Genomic DNA, 14839 nt, shown 5'->3' with positions numbered 1-14839 from the left:
AGAACAGTATTGTTTTGCCATGTTAAATTACAGCGTCTAGGAGAATGGCTACGATTATCTTCCCTGTCACCAAAGTTCAGTGTTTGTTGTTGCATCTTTTGGACACCTGTTGCCTGAACCAGTGCATATCATCAGTTGATAAGTATAAGGAAAAAAACTCTTCATACAACAGATATATAAATAAATATATATATATATATATATATATACACACACTTGCTCAATTCTGCTCTTTATGTCTCAGACTTTTCCTCTTAACATAAGGATTCTGCAGAACATTCAAAATACTCACCACACTATGAACTAGGAAAGTTCTGTTTTCCCCATAACTTTGTTCAGATCAACAAGAATTTTGAGAACCTTATAACTAGTAGAAAAGTCAGCTGAACCCCTTCATTTGATTATCTTTCAGTCTCTAAGACATATAAAGTATTGTCGATGACTAATTTTATTTCCTTTCCAGATGAGTTAACTGAAAGTTCAAGAGCAAGAAGTACTAATCCAAGTATCCCATCTTTTCAGAGTTTTTTGGCATCCACCCCCAGAGCTGATTTTTGGTTTTGTTTTTCCTACGTACTGGTGAGTTTCATCTCACCAACCCAGAGGCAAAAATCTAATGGGCTGTTCCAAAGAACAACCTCCAGACTGTCACGTACAGAGAACAACAAAGGATGGGAGGGGAGGAAAAAAGAAAGAAGTTGTCCCAGTCCTAGAGGGTTGATTCTGGAGGAGCTTCTGATTCATCAACCAAACCTGACTCCGATGCAAACTGGTATGTTGTGGTGTTGGGGTTTTTTTGTTTGTTTTGTGGTGGTTTTTTGTTGTTGTCATTGTTTTGTGATCAGCAAATTTTTCATGCATCTCAACAAGGGCCTGATCCTTCAGGCTGAAAAGAGCTGAGAGAACAAGTCAGTCTATTTATGAACAATACTGTGTTCCTGTCCAACATCTCCCTCTTCAAAAGCTCAATTTATTAGAAATGCTGCTAGGGCATACAGAATTTTTCTAGTACTACCTGATGGTCCCTTCCAAGTCAATAATAGAAAATATTTCTCTAAATATCAGAGGGCAGAAGTTTGACACTGTGATGTTCTGCCAAAAAAACTCCTCTGGGCTCAGCAGCTACGGACCAAGTTGAACTTCTGCCTTGAAGCCTACAAAGCTATAATGCTAGTCCACCAGGGCTTACAGTTGGCATTAAGTAGTCTTATTTGGCCACTTTTGGGACCTAGAGAAAGGAAATTGTACGGAGAGGGAGCTGATTCCTCTAGTTTGCCCTAGACTGAAGGTGCCTGAAAGCTCACAGTTGGGGAACAGGTATAAGGATCAGTGCAGAAGAAGAACAAATTCAGTGATCTTACCACTAACAAGAGACTGATCTCCATCTTTCTGTATCCACATCACCTGTCCTGCTCATGTTTTTTCTAGTTTACCCTTCATTGCCCCATCCCAGTGCTGAATAATGACAACATGCTGCACTGCTCTGCCCCAGGCCCTCACAATTTATTACCTAGCAAGTGACTCACTCCTCTTCAGGTGATTAATGGCCAGAATCAGTCACCAAGACAGTAAATTTTCAGAGACTTCACCATAGCAGGATTCTGAGCTCAAATCCAGAACAAAAGTAGCTAAAACCATGAAAACAGAGGTTTGAGAGAGACCTTAGAGACCCCAACACATCAGCCAGCTGTGTCCTCCTTCTCAAGGCTGCTTCCTACAACTCACTTCAACCAAGGAAAGGCAAAGTTCAGAAGGAAACTATCCTGAGGCTGAAGGCACAACTTGGAAACCTCCTTTCAACAGAACTACTTCCAAAGTATGGGAAAAAGTAAAGACCCAGTTCCCACCCTGACACCAGGACAAAGCACAGCTCATGTTCACAGACCCAGGAGGCTGATGGTTTCACATCACAGATATAACCCCCGCATACACATATAACTATCGCAACCAACTTGAACTTAGCAACCCTGAACAGCAGCTGAAAGACAATAACCCCCGAGAAACAACAAATCCAGTCTGTTCAGCAAGAGGTTTTATTACAACTCAGACTCCTTACCTTGAAAGCAGCAGCTGCCCAGTTCCCTGAAGGAGGCTAGCAGTAACACCCAAACCTTCTGCAACCTTCAGCAAAACAACTCCACACCAACAACAAGCAGCTGTATTTTATCATTTACCACTTCCTCCTCTTCTTTTCTAACAAATCTTCGTCGGGTGCACCCTCCCTTCCCAAGGTGCTCTGCTGGCAACAGCTGTGTCTGGTCTGGAGCACAGTCACAGCTGAGGGAGATAATGTAGATGATGCCCTCCAGCTGTAGGCACTTCCAGGCATGTAAAGAACAACCGCCACCACACATCCCTCCTGTCACTCTGCAAGGGGTATTTAAAAATAAATGGTTTGACTCTAACTTGGATAACAGCAAACAGTGTATTGTGGCTCCCCAAGTTTTCTCAGGAGCTTAATAAATGCAGGTGAAGTTAGTAAAAGCTAATTTGGTAGCATCCAGGGAAAGGCTCTAATGTAGATTATTTATACACAGTGACTGGTGTCTGTAAATTTATTTGACAACAAAAGTGTTAAGCTACTTTTAGAGCAAAATAGTAGATAAAATAACCATGAAAATGGACCATAATCATCACCATCTGTTTCTTTTCTGTTTGCTTTATGATTTTGGGGTTTTTTTGGAAAGATGATTGCCATTCAATTTATATTATTTTATAATCTTTTTAGAACATCTCACAGTAGGATTCTACTATAAGTTGAGTTCATTAAATCAAAGTAAAGTCATTTCTTCTTGGACTTTTCATTTGGTCATTTGCTGAGATGCTACTAACAGCTATTTTAGGTTTTGATAAAAGAAACACGACCCTGTTTTTAGGTAAAGAAGAACATTCATAAATCCGCTTGACAGAAATTAACGCAGGATTTGGAAGCCTCAGAATCAGACCATGAAACATCATGGGAGACACGTGTCATTCTTTTAATTTTGCAGATATTTCTTTTCTGGTTAATCCTGTGTCCTGTGTCCCACAAGTTGTTTGTCAACCAATTCTCATTAAAGACAAGCAATTAAAGACAAGGGGCTGCTACCACCCTGGGCTGAAAGATACTGCAGGAAATGCCATCTTCTGTGAAATCAAGTCTCTTACTTCGGATAGGTCCTGAATTTAGCTGGCAGCCCATGCTTCTTTCAAAAGCCTTCCCATTTGCACAGACAAGGAGAAAATATGGAGTTCTACAATGTTCCAGGAGATCCCGGTTATAAAAAAAGGTGAGTTTGGGTTGTTTTTTTACTATATTTTTCTCACACTTTGAGTTTTGCTCTATTACAGTATGCTTTTACAATATCATTATTTACTTTCTTTCCCTTATAATGAACACCTGACATTTGTCTTATTGATCCACACTTCTGTTCAGCCTCACACCAGACATTTTTTCCTCTACAATTAACACATCTTATTTACTGAGGTGCCCAGTTTCAAACCATTGCCAAATACATAACCAGAGAGTTGCTTCCTTAAATAACACCGTCGCAGGTAAAAAAACAAAGAAATTATAAATTTACCCTTGCAAACACTCTATTTCATGGAGGGCGCATTGAGTCTGTTGTATAGTACAGGACCTAAGCTCTTGCCCACAGATTGCAAAGGTCTTTCGGTCGCTGTTATTCACCCATAAACTGGAAGGAGTAGACAGAGGCTGTTGATAACTCTTGACTCAGCCTGAGTTGGAAAAGGTGTTTTATCTCTCCTTAGTTACCTTTTTTTCAGGTCCTTCCTTTTTCATTGTCATGCAGGGAAGTCAAACTCCTGCACTGTGAAATTGCAAACTGTTTCCATGGAGATGATTAATATGTTCATAAATCCACAATAATTCATTTACTGCAGGACCACGGAGGATGAAACATTGGTTGTGAAAAGAAAAACTGCCTTTAAAAACAGTTGGTTTTTTTCCCCTTCTAATAATAAGCTAAATAAAGAAAATAAGGAAAAACAAGTGGAAAGCAAATGGAAATGTATTTCATATTATTGTGTCTCCTGTACGGTCTTAGAGTATTATCCAAAAAATGTCCTAAGATACTTTCAGCTGGTTGACTTAGAAAATGTTGAAGGATACCTAGTCATCAAATCTTTCAATATCTTAAAGGTGCAACAAGTTTGTTCAATGATAATTAAGGCATGTACATGGTTTTTTATTATTATTTATATAGTTCCATCATGTGATAGGCACTTTAAGGCTCAAGCTCAATCTTGTGTCTTAAATAACAGCACAGGCATGACAAGTATCATCTTCTATCTTATGAAACTGCAGTATCTCAGAGGGGAACGTGTGGCAGTTCTTGGCAAACACTGACTTTTGATGGACACCAGCACTGACAATCACATCCTGAGCCAATATTGAGCCTTTCCAAAGGGTTTAATGGAAATTGGAGCAGCTGCCAATCATTTTGAACAGCTCTATTTTTAAATTAAGCTATAGTTGTACTTAAGACTCAAACACAAACACATATGCAAAATGAAATGTGTTGAATTTTTACTGTATTTGCCCCAAAATTAATAAAAAAAGTATTAACAGAAATGTGTAGAAAACCAATGGTCACAGTAGCACACAGTAATTAAAAAGCAAAGTACTCTACAATACGTTTGAAAGCTTTCATGGAAACTATACCTTTTTTACTGCATCTCTTATTAATGAATATTTTTCCACCAAAGCTGTGGTTATAAAATTCAGCTAACTGTCTTGGGATGTGATAGACAAGCAGAGCTTTTCCACTTTCTTAATATAGCCCCCTTAGCTAATGTCAGCGTTGCAAAGACTCACTTCAAAGCAAACGAGGGCTAGATGAAGGGCTAGATCTGGGAGATGAAAATACTCATTCCAGTCTAGACTCTCCAAAGAAGCAGAAGCAATTAATTTTAATTAGATTAATTAACAGTAATTTGAAATTTTGCGATGCAGTTCTGTTACCCTGATTCACCACGACTAGTTACTTGGGTTTACCCTAGTTAATCTCAGTGATTTCAAGTGCTTTGGCAAAGATGCAAAATTTGGGACCAAAATGCTAGAAAATTAAGTCATTGCAGCATCTTTCTACATGACAAACTGGGTCATAGTTATCACCTCACACAGGTCCATTTTCCTCTCTAGGTCTGCAAAAACAAGTTGTGGTGCCTCACCATAGAAGGTTCAATGGACACTCTCCATGTAGGCCAGTATAAGGCAAATCTCATTCCCTATCAGAAGACCAGACCAGTACCAACATCTCGTAACTCAGGGATCCAACCACTTAATCCTTCTGTTTTCTGCAAGTCTGAAAGATTTGTTTTAAAGGCTGGGTCATAAATTTGCAAACTAGGCCCAATACAGGAGAGCTGTGAGAAATACGGTGAGAATCCTTTCAGCATGTTTTGTATATTGTAATATACAAAGGGATAGTTGACAAAGCCTACAGAAAGTCTGCCATTCAACTTCTACAGAAGCAACTTATACAGAAATCTTGAAATAATATTGACACTACAACATAGAGCTGCAGCAGAGTATGATTTCACTCCTACTTGATCAAATGGAAAGTTTTACAAAGGTAAAAGCAGTCTGAAGTTGTAGGTGCCTCTACTCTAATAGCATCGATATATGAATAAATATTTTGCTAGTATTTGGGCAATGTAATCCAACTGGAATGTATTTCTATTTGAAACTTTCATGTGTTTCTATAAATGATGCCATGAGAGTTCCACGTAGGCAGGTAGCAGAGAGAGTTTGCCCCTACCAAACTTGTTCCTGACACTGAAAGCGAGTTTTCTATTTCCAAATCTGTTTTAATGTTCCTATATAGAGTTCATAGCACTGACATATAGCTGCCTGCTACCACCTAACGCAGAGATTCAGGGAGTAGCTGGTGAAGAGAGGAATAAATCCAATAGTGCCTCAAAGTCAGAGAGGGGAACAGATGCACTGGCTCCAGCACTGATCCTGCTGCAGTGGACCAGGGCCAGGGCAAGTCCTGCTCTGCCCGTGTGTGTTCAACCGTGAGCTTTGGATCCGTCCCCAAAACGTAACTGATGCTCCTGGCCAGCTGATGAAAGGAAAATCCAAGCCCCAGGCACCAGATGCAGCTAAACGCTGCGACGGGTGCCCCATCTGCGGAGCACAGCAAGCTGGCGTTGCCTCTGCTCTGGCTTCGGGAACAACCTGGAAACACGAGTTTACAAATCACAGACCGAAGGGATTTGCACCTGTGGCACACTGATTTATGAGCATCCCATATCTACTGTTCATACAGGAAAATGGGGAGTCTGGATGCACGGAATTCGGAAATAAGGTCCAATGGAGATGATTTATGAAATACCAGCAATTTCTCTTTTTGTTAATCTTTGAAGTTATCCACCTAGTACTTTTAGCGATGTACAAACTGAAATTTGTACTTTCATATTAGCATATTTGGTATTTTGTGAGCTGTGGAGAATCTGTTAGCAAGAGAGAATTTTAAGTCTAATTACCTCCAGGGGACCTAATGGGCTCCTAGAGGTATAAACCAAAGCAAATAAGAAATACATTTGTTATAACATGTCATCCAATAATATCACCAGAATGAGAACTGATGCTGTGATGACATAAAATAATTTCAAACAGATGCCTGAATGACTAGAAAAGGCAGCTTTTATCAAGCTACGCAGCAGCTTTTAAAACATATTTACTGACAGGGATGAAGTGTCTGTGTATAAAACAAGAAGCTTGTAGTCTGCTGCTTCTTACATATTTTATTTATAGACTCACCAATTTGCCAGTTAACCACACAATCTGTCTTAGAAATGTAGGCAGTTTAATAAAACTGCTGTTCTCTCATAGTTCATTTTATTCGCTAAAATCCCCTGAATTGGAGAAAGGTCCCTTCAGCTCAAAAAATCAGACACTTCATGATTTATTATGACAATGATTGCATACTGCTCACCAAAAACCTGCAGAGAAAATAACTGTTATTCATTTTTATGATTTAATTTTTTTTTTCCTCTCTTTAAGTGCTATCGCCTAGTGTGTTTTAAAAATAGGCAATTTTAGTAATGGAAAGACTTATGATCTCCTGTCCAAGGACCGATATTGAAATGTGCTTAATGCTCACAAGTTCCAGAGAGACCAAAGGGAATTAAGAGTATCTTTCAGTCCTGGATCTGGGGCCTGGGCCTGATGTAATTATCCTCTCTGATGGCTTTTAAAAGACTAAATGAGACTGTGCCCCAAAAATGATCTTTTTAATCGATGTTTCTCAAGTTTTAATGCAGTTGTGCATACTTTCCCTTGTGTACCGATAAGAGAACGAAGACATTATTTAACAGTGGCAGCACTTACTGTACTTCCAGGAGTCATTGGGGTCCCACAGTTACTGCAGCGGATTAAATTAAATCAAAGGAAAAGATTGACACTCCAATTGTAAAACAAATTCATTCTGCTGCCAGAAGCAGTGAGGGCACCATGATTACCAGGAGTGGTTTTCTAATTTGTGCTACCACCCCCAAAACTTTATAGTCTAAATCCTGGACATAAAATTTCCCAGCAGCTGCATTGCTCTGCAAAAAGATGGATGAGTTGCCTGTATCAAATTCTAGGAAAAATCAGACCTGTAAAAATCATGCATTTGATTTTATTTTTTCTACAAATCTTTACAGAATAATTGGATTGGCACAAAAATGGTAGTTGGAACAGAAAGACAAAAGAGCATATGGGGGGCTGAACTGGGTCTCAGAGACCCCAGGCCAGCCTTGAATAAAAATGTAATGGCTACGCCAAGCACTACATGAAATGGCTACAGAGAAAAGCCATTCACATAAATCTTCTGGATGTGATTTATTATTATTTTGAAGGCTTTTTTCAGGTGGGCAGAGCCACCCTTTGTAGAAAATTATATATTGGATTCCTCATCAGAATAAATTACACAACATTCTGTGCCTGGGCTTCCTTAAAAAAAAGAATCCTAAATATTGATAAAGAATGTCAATGTCTGAGAATGACTTCATATAAAAATGTTTCTTTCCATTAAAGCCATACAGCCACAGCATATAGCCCAGTCACAATGCAGCACCAAGCGTCAGCACCTATCTTAGCCTCAAAAAGAACAGTCTGAATTATCAGCTGCGGCATGCCCAAACTCAGCCCTTTACAGACTGGCAAGGGTAAACTGCCTTTTATAATCTCATAAACCAGGAGGCTGAAATTATCACCGCAGATGTCAAGAGTTTTATATAGATTAAATCTCACCAATGATAGACCGGTAGCAAAGTGGAGTGTTTATGAGAAAAAAAAAAAAAAAAGCAACTACAAAGAAAGAATTTGTTTCTCTTGCTCTCTCAAACCTCGTTTGAGAACTCTCTCTGGCAACCCTACAACCACAAATAAAAGAAATAAACAGTTTCTTCCTGATTTTCTCCTTTTTTATCAAACACCATGCTCCAGGGAGCATCATCTCCTGCAGAATAAAGTGGCTTCAACTGGGATTTGGAACAGTTTTCAGTGAAAGAAATGCACATTTGTTAATGGTGTAGTGCTGATACCTAATCTTTTCACTTTGGCTGTAGGCTGAGACAGTGCTTTGCTTTTTTTCTTAAGCCACCACATTTTTAAACAAATAGCTAATGAAGAAATAAATTGTAGACAGAAAATACCATTGGGACCATAGAACCTATAAGAATTAGGGTGCTGGGGGGAACTACCTGGGAATAACTTGGCGGTCTACATTGTAAAGAGTCAATCCAACGAAAGGTGCTGAAAGACTTGTTGGCCAACCTTTTGCTATAAACCAGCTCACTTCACACTGGGAATTGCCCTTATTTATTCATATAATTACTTGGGTAAGAATTAGGAATTAACCTTCTATCACTGTTTGAATAAATGCATTGGAAATGAGGACAAGTCTGACACCCAACTGAAAACAAGGGACCCCTCTCCACTTGAATTCTCCATCACACAGTGAGATCAATAAAGGGTTTTGCAATTAACACAAGGTACTTAAAGTACATGAAACCCCTTCCCCAAACTCACGGGGCTATTTTTTAATGGAAAGTTGTGGTGAGTTTGTTTTTTGTTTGGTTTGGTTTTTTAAAAGAACTGAGAAAAAGTCAAGTAGTCCAGATCTGTGTCCCTCAGAAATGATTTCATGGCAAATATTTCCAGCAGATTCTGAATATAACTTTCCCAGAAATAATGAAAGAAAACTAATAAAAACAAAGCTTTAAGGATGAGAAAAACGAACCTCCACAATTCCACTCTCAACATACCCTATACCATAACTTCCTGGAATCAATGAAACGGTGACTTTTTTGACAGAAATGACACCAGCCATCCATAAATTCATTTAAAAAAATGGATTCACATTTGGATTCCTTTTCCTTTATGTTAACTTTCAAACAAGACTTACTCCCGCATCTAGCCAAAGCCTTTACTCTGACATTGCCTTGAGATGCTCTGGCTGTTAGTAATAATAAGGACAAGTGAGAAATTATTAAAGGAGATTTATTGAAAGTGACTGAATGCTCCAGGGTACCGTAGTGGGAGGTTCGATCCTCAGAACAATTTTGTACAGCATACTGAGGCTGTTTAGACTTTCAACTTGAAATTTGTAAAGTTTCTCCTGATTCAGAGCTACTTTGACACAGCTTCAAAGTGGATCCATCTCAAAGCAGCGTTGAAGGAAAAATGGAAGTATTTTACAATGACAGCTCTAATATCTGAAACTGAACCTAAAAGCTGTCAAGTAAATTAATAGTGATCTAGCAATCCTGGTAGGGAACCTTCTAATGTACAAATGGCCTTAGGTTTTTAGCCTACTTTTTTTAGTACCATATATTTGCAGATACATTTAGAAAATGTTCACTTATGCTACCAGTTTTTGTGGCACTTAACCATAACTGAATCACTCAGTGACTGTTAACTACAACGTCACATGCTAAGTCCATTTAAAAATATAAATGCCCAATTTAGTTAATTTTCACCAAAGGCAATGAGTTTGTGACTAAACAGTGATCATCAAGACAGACTTATTTTGGGTTTTTTTAAGTGTTTGCTTTACATTTCCCTCTGCAAGTTCTAGAAAGCAGGAAGATAAACTGCTGAGAACGCTACAAGGTTCTGCAGGAGTGTGAGATTTATTAAGAGAACTGTACAATGAGCTATAGTGTGGAAAAAGAATTCACCTGTGTCGGGGGACTGGTGAGTGGGAATCTCATCTGCTCCAGTTTTTCAGAGTACTTGATCTGAGGGGAGATGGGGAAAATGATGGAGAGGGGACAGAGAGACCCTTCAACCAGAGGAAAATCTGTGCACCTTCTTTCAGAAGTAAGGAACAGAAGTTGACTGACAGTATAGAGTTTTTAACACTATTTACTTTGATACTATCAAAATGTAATGGTTGATAAAATGGTATAAATTGAGTGGCATAATAAGTAGATAGAATTCGACTAAATTTTGTAAAAAATAAAAAAAGTTGAAAGCAGAAAAGGGCTGCAGAAAAGTTTACCATGTCTGGTTTTTTTAGATTTGTTTTTAGGTCAGATGAAATGTTGTGCTCATATTGTGATTTTTCATTTCAGGCTGTGATGTGCTCAGAGGGAAAAACAAAATCATTTCAGAACAAAACTATGCAGACATCTCCTTCAATAATGATAAACAGGAATTTTTTTCTCATAGTCATTTTTCCCTGCAAAACCATATTTCAGCTCAATCAACATATTATTCTTGAGGTTTGCCAGTTGATCAGCAAAATATTTTTTCCCCATCACTAAAACCGATTCTGACCCCTCTCAAACAACTTGCATGAAAGGAAAAATTTGATTTATGTTGATTTGATTCTATTTGGTCTTTTTCTATTTTCAAAGGCTATTTCTTTCTGCTATCTGTTTCATAAAAGTCAAATTTTAAAGTTGCTTTCATCTTGATTTTGTGTTTGAGTTTAGGGGATTTTTGGTGGTTTTTGTTTGTTTGGTATGGAGAGGGCTGGTTGTGTTTTTTGGGTTGGTTGGTTGGTTGGTTTTGGTGGTTTTGTTGTGACTTTTGGGGGGTTTTGTTTCTAAGTTATGTTTTTAGCCCAGCCTACCTGCTCCAGCCTAGCTATTTGAGCATGTCTCTGGTTTTGGTGCAGTTTCATTTACCCACAGTGATACATGACGCTTCTTCTGGCCGATCATTCCTTTGTCTTTTCAACAGTTTGTTTCCTCAACACATTCAAAAATTTCTTACCTACCGAAGAATATAAGAAAAAATCCATTTATTAATACAACTCACTGCAGAGGTTATGCTGTTCTCTTGATAAACTTCTCCAGGAAAGGCTTTTGTGGACTATACTGAACACTGGATCCGGCAACAAGGAGTTTCACCCACCGCTATAGCAAAATACATTTTATTTTGCAAACTCACTCAACTTCAAGAAAAAAGAATCTAAACAAATGCTTTTTGTCCTTAAAGTGTTTCTGGGTTACTACACTGAATTGATTTCTGTTACAAAAGATCGCTCCTGTCTCACTTTTCTGTACATAAGTAGTACTCTGCTCTATAGCTTCAATCATGTTGAACAAAACACATTGATTCCTCCCTTTTCTTGTGTGAACCACTAATCGATAAAGTCTAACTAAAATAAAATCAGACCTCTTAATCGGTGTCCTTTCATGAAAATAGCACTGCAGAAGGAAAATAGCCACACTGAATGTAGTTCAAGAGATTAAATTACATATAATTTCTATCTACATGTCAAAGTTGAATCTTCAGATCTATTTTCCATATAGTTTATATTTCAGGGTGGGGGAGGACAGATGCTACCTTGGTTTTTCTCCTCCTTTCTGCTTTCTTCTCCTCATTTCCCACGGATCGCCCAAGGGACATCTTCAACAAGGCTGGTATTATGGGAGAGTCTGTGGAAGCTGGCCCTGCTTCCAGATCAACCAGATCCAAAGCAATGGGCAAAGCAGAAGATCCCACTGATGGTTTGCAACTACAGCCAGATTCATCAGTCATGCTGGGTTACAGTGGTTCAGGGGCTGCTGCCTTGGAATAAACACCCATGTGTGTATTTGAGGAACATCACAGAAAAGTACCTCTGTACTGTGGTTAGAAATTTACCTCCAGTCTCAGTAAATCAATATGTTATACATCAGTTATCTCAGAGATGCTGTGCAGCTCAAACACAGCCACATCGGTGTTCATGATGGGAGAAATGCACCTGCCATGAAGGAAATCCAAGTTTCTGGGTAGATTCATGCCCTTCCTGCAGACCAAACAAACTTGGCTTGTTGAAGGGCTGCAGTATGGCCAGTGCTTCATAAAAGCATCCAGCTCCGTGCCATAGGTCCTCACAAAAAAGTGTATTATAATTATGAACACCCAAAAACACCACGTGAATTTGCAGAATCTCCCAAGCCTAAACCAAAAACACCAAGTGAATTTGCAGAATCTCCCAAGCCTAAATAGTAAAAGCTGGATGGGCTGTTCAAGGGATGATCTTCATCCCCAAATGCTGCTCAGACAAACTGCACTTGAACTTCCACTCTAAATTACTCCTCCTGCCCAACTCAAGCAATGCTAAGGATGAAGATCCAGTGCTACATGTGGAAAACAGAATATCACTGCCTTACTAGCAGCCAGATGGAGTGCGTGTCATTTTTGAATTGGTTATGTGACGTGCTCTGATTTCCTGCCATTGAGCAACTTTCAGGAGTTTTGTTTTTCAGGGTTTTGCTTTGGGACATTTGGATTATAATCTCCATTCATTCAACTATAGGAGGACCATTTACATTTGGACAGCTGGGAACTACTTTAGCAGAGTTTTATTTGCAAAATACAGAGCAGGTTCAGTATCGCTTTGGCTACACAATGTCAACATCTTGCGAATGCATCACCAGTGATCCGATTTTGCAATCAACATTTACTGCACTGGTTTGTAACTAAACAGTTATTAACCCAGGGGCTTTATGTCTGGATGAAGTGAAACTTAAATTTATGGCAGAGGAGGATAAACTGCATAATGAACTGGTAGGGGAAGAGGTAGTACAGATCCACCCAAAAGAGTATATTTTTGTCTGCAATTTAAAAGGAAAGTATTTCCTTTGCTTAGTTTGAAAGAGGAAATGTTTAGTACACCTCTTAGGGCCTAGATGTGCCAGTAATGATAGGTGATAATGTTATTTGTAACGCTCTGGCCTCAGCCGCAGCTGGGCAGGAGCAGAGAGAATCAGATTTCCCTGCTGTGACTAAGAAGAGAGCGTTTACAGCAGGGATGGAGACCTGGTAGAAATGCCTTTTCAATTATTTGAAAAATAAATTAATTTACTCTGTGGGGTTAAACATCTTCAGAAACATTTATCACTAGAATTTACCTCATTGCTCACCCATGGTTGCAAAAGACAAAGCCACCGCACCAACAGGTCAGGCATCAGATTGGGTTATCTGGTCCATTTTAGAGATGTGCACCTCATCCCTTCCTCCTTTACTGCAGGAGAATGTATAATAAATAAATAAAAATTACACACTGCACTGCAAGGAGAAACGTGAAAGTCGGAAAAAACTTACCTTTGTAGGAATTAAAAGAATGTCACAACTGGGAAGAAAAAGGATCTGCAAAGCAACCACAAGTATCTATTCTGAAAGCAAAGCATATCTTTCTTTCCTGACATCACTACTCCCAAGTAGGCAGTGAGAAGTGACCATGCAAAGGAGTGACATTCCAAAGGAAAACTCTCCTCTGGTTCCATCACTGGTGGACAAGGAGAGGAGAAGCAGGGGGACAGCACGCCATTGGGTATGCACAGCAAAATGCAAGAAGAATTCCTAATCGTAGCCAAGTTGTTACCAATGGCTTGGCTGGGCATACTTTCAGCATGGCAAAGAAACTCAAGTGTCCACCTGGGATTTTGGTTGGCTCTTGCATGTGGAATTTAACTCCTGGTGAAATTTTACAACACTAAACATGAAGGTAAAATGCATAAGGATGTTGGAAATAACAACACCTGGAGCATTTCTGCTCCAGGAATGAACCTGCATTTATTAAGTGAGCATTCCCCTCTGATCACATAACTTTTCAAGTCTTCACCCACTTACAAATTAGAAAAAAATTAAATGCTAACTTAGCTCCACATTGTGCCATTCAAATGCACATTAGCCTTTTGTTGGGAATCAACTAGTTGATTCTAAATTAGTTAAATTATTAATTGGTATGTCTGTTTCTCTTCTGTGTCAGTACTGGAAATAATAAAATGTTACACGATGACTACCCAACATACTTTACACTAACGAGGGTAAGAGTTTTATCAACTTGTACTGGGGAAAGAGTAATGTTTGGAAGTTTATGTCAAAAAACCCTTTTACTTTCAAAGTAACAGAAAAAAATCTTCGCAATTATAGTCTGTGTACTTGCAAGCAGAAAGAGTGTCTGTTACTTGGATTTTGTTCCAGGACTGCACTAGATTTAATGCAACTACAAATCAGTGCCTCGGTTTTGACATCCAATATAAATTTTGTTTTATCAAGACTTTGGGGACTTTGCAGCAAGCTATCATAAGCAGCTTTTAGGATTATTTGGACTTTTTGAAATTTGTTCTTACCTTCCAACTGTGTTTGAGTGAAATAGGCCAAGGGAGATGGATTGCCAAAAGCTCCTGGTGTTTGTTGGGTTCATGTGGATGTTTTCCAGCGCTTGTCACTCCCTGACACAGTTCTCAAAGCTCTGAGCTGCAAAACTGCAGCGGGTCGCAGGGGGAAAATCAGCAAAATGATGCCACACACACCAATTTTCTTCCACACAATTGATTTTTTGCACATGGGATGCTTTTCTTATGGGCAGGAGTCAGATGGTTTCCTCCAGATGTC

Source organism: Streptopelia decaocto (assembly GCF_964273445.1).
Source record: "Streptopelia decaocto genome assembly, chromosome: 6".
NCBI lineage: Eukaryota > Metazoa > Chordata > Aves > Columbiformes > Columbidae > Streptopelia > Streptopelia decaocto.
Note: the sequence above shows the minus strand (reverse complement) of the source record.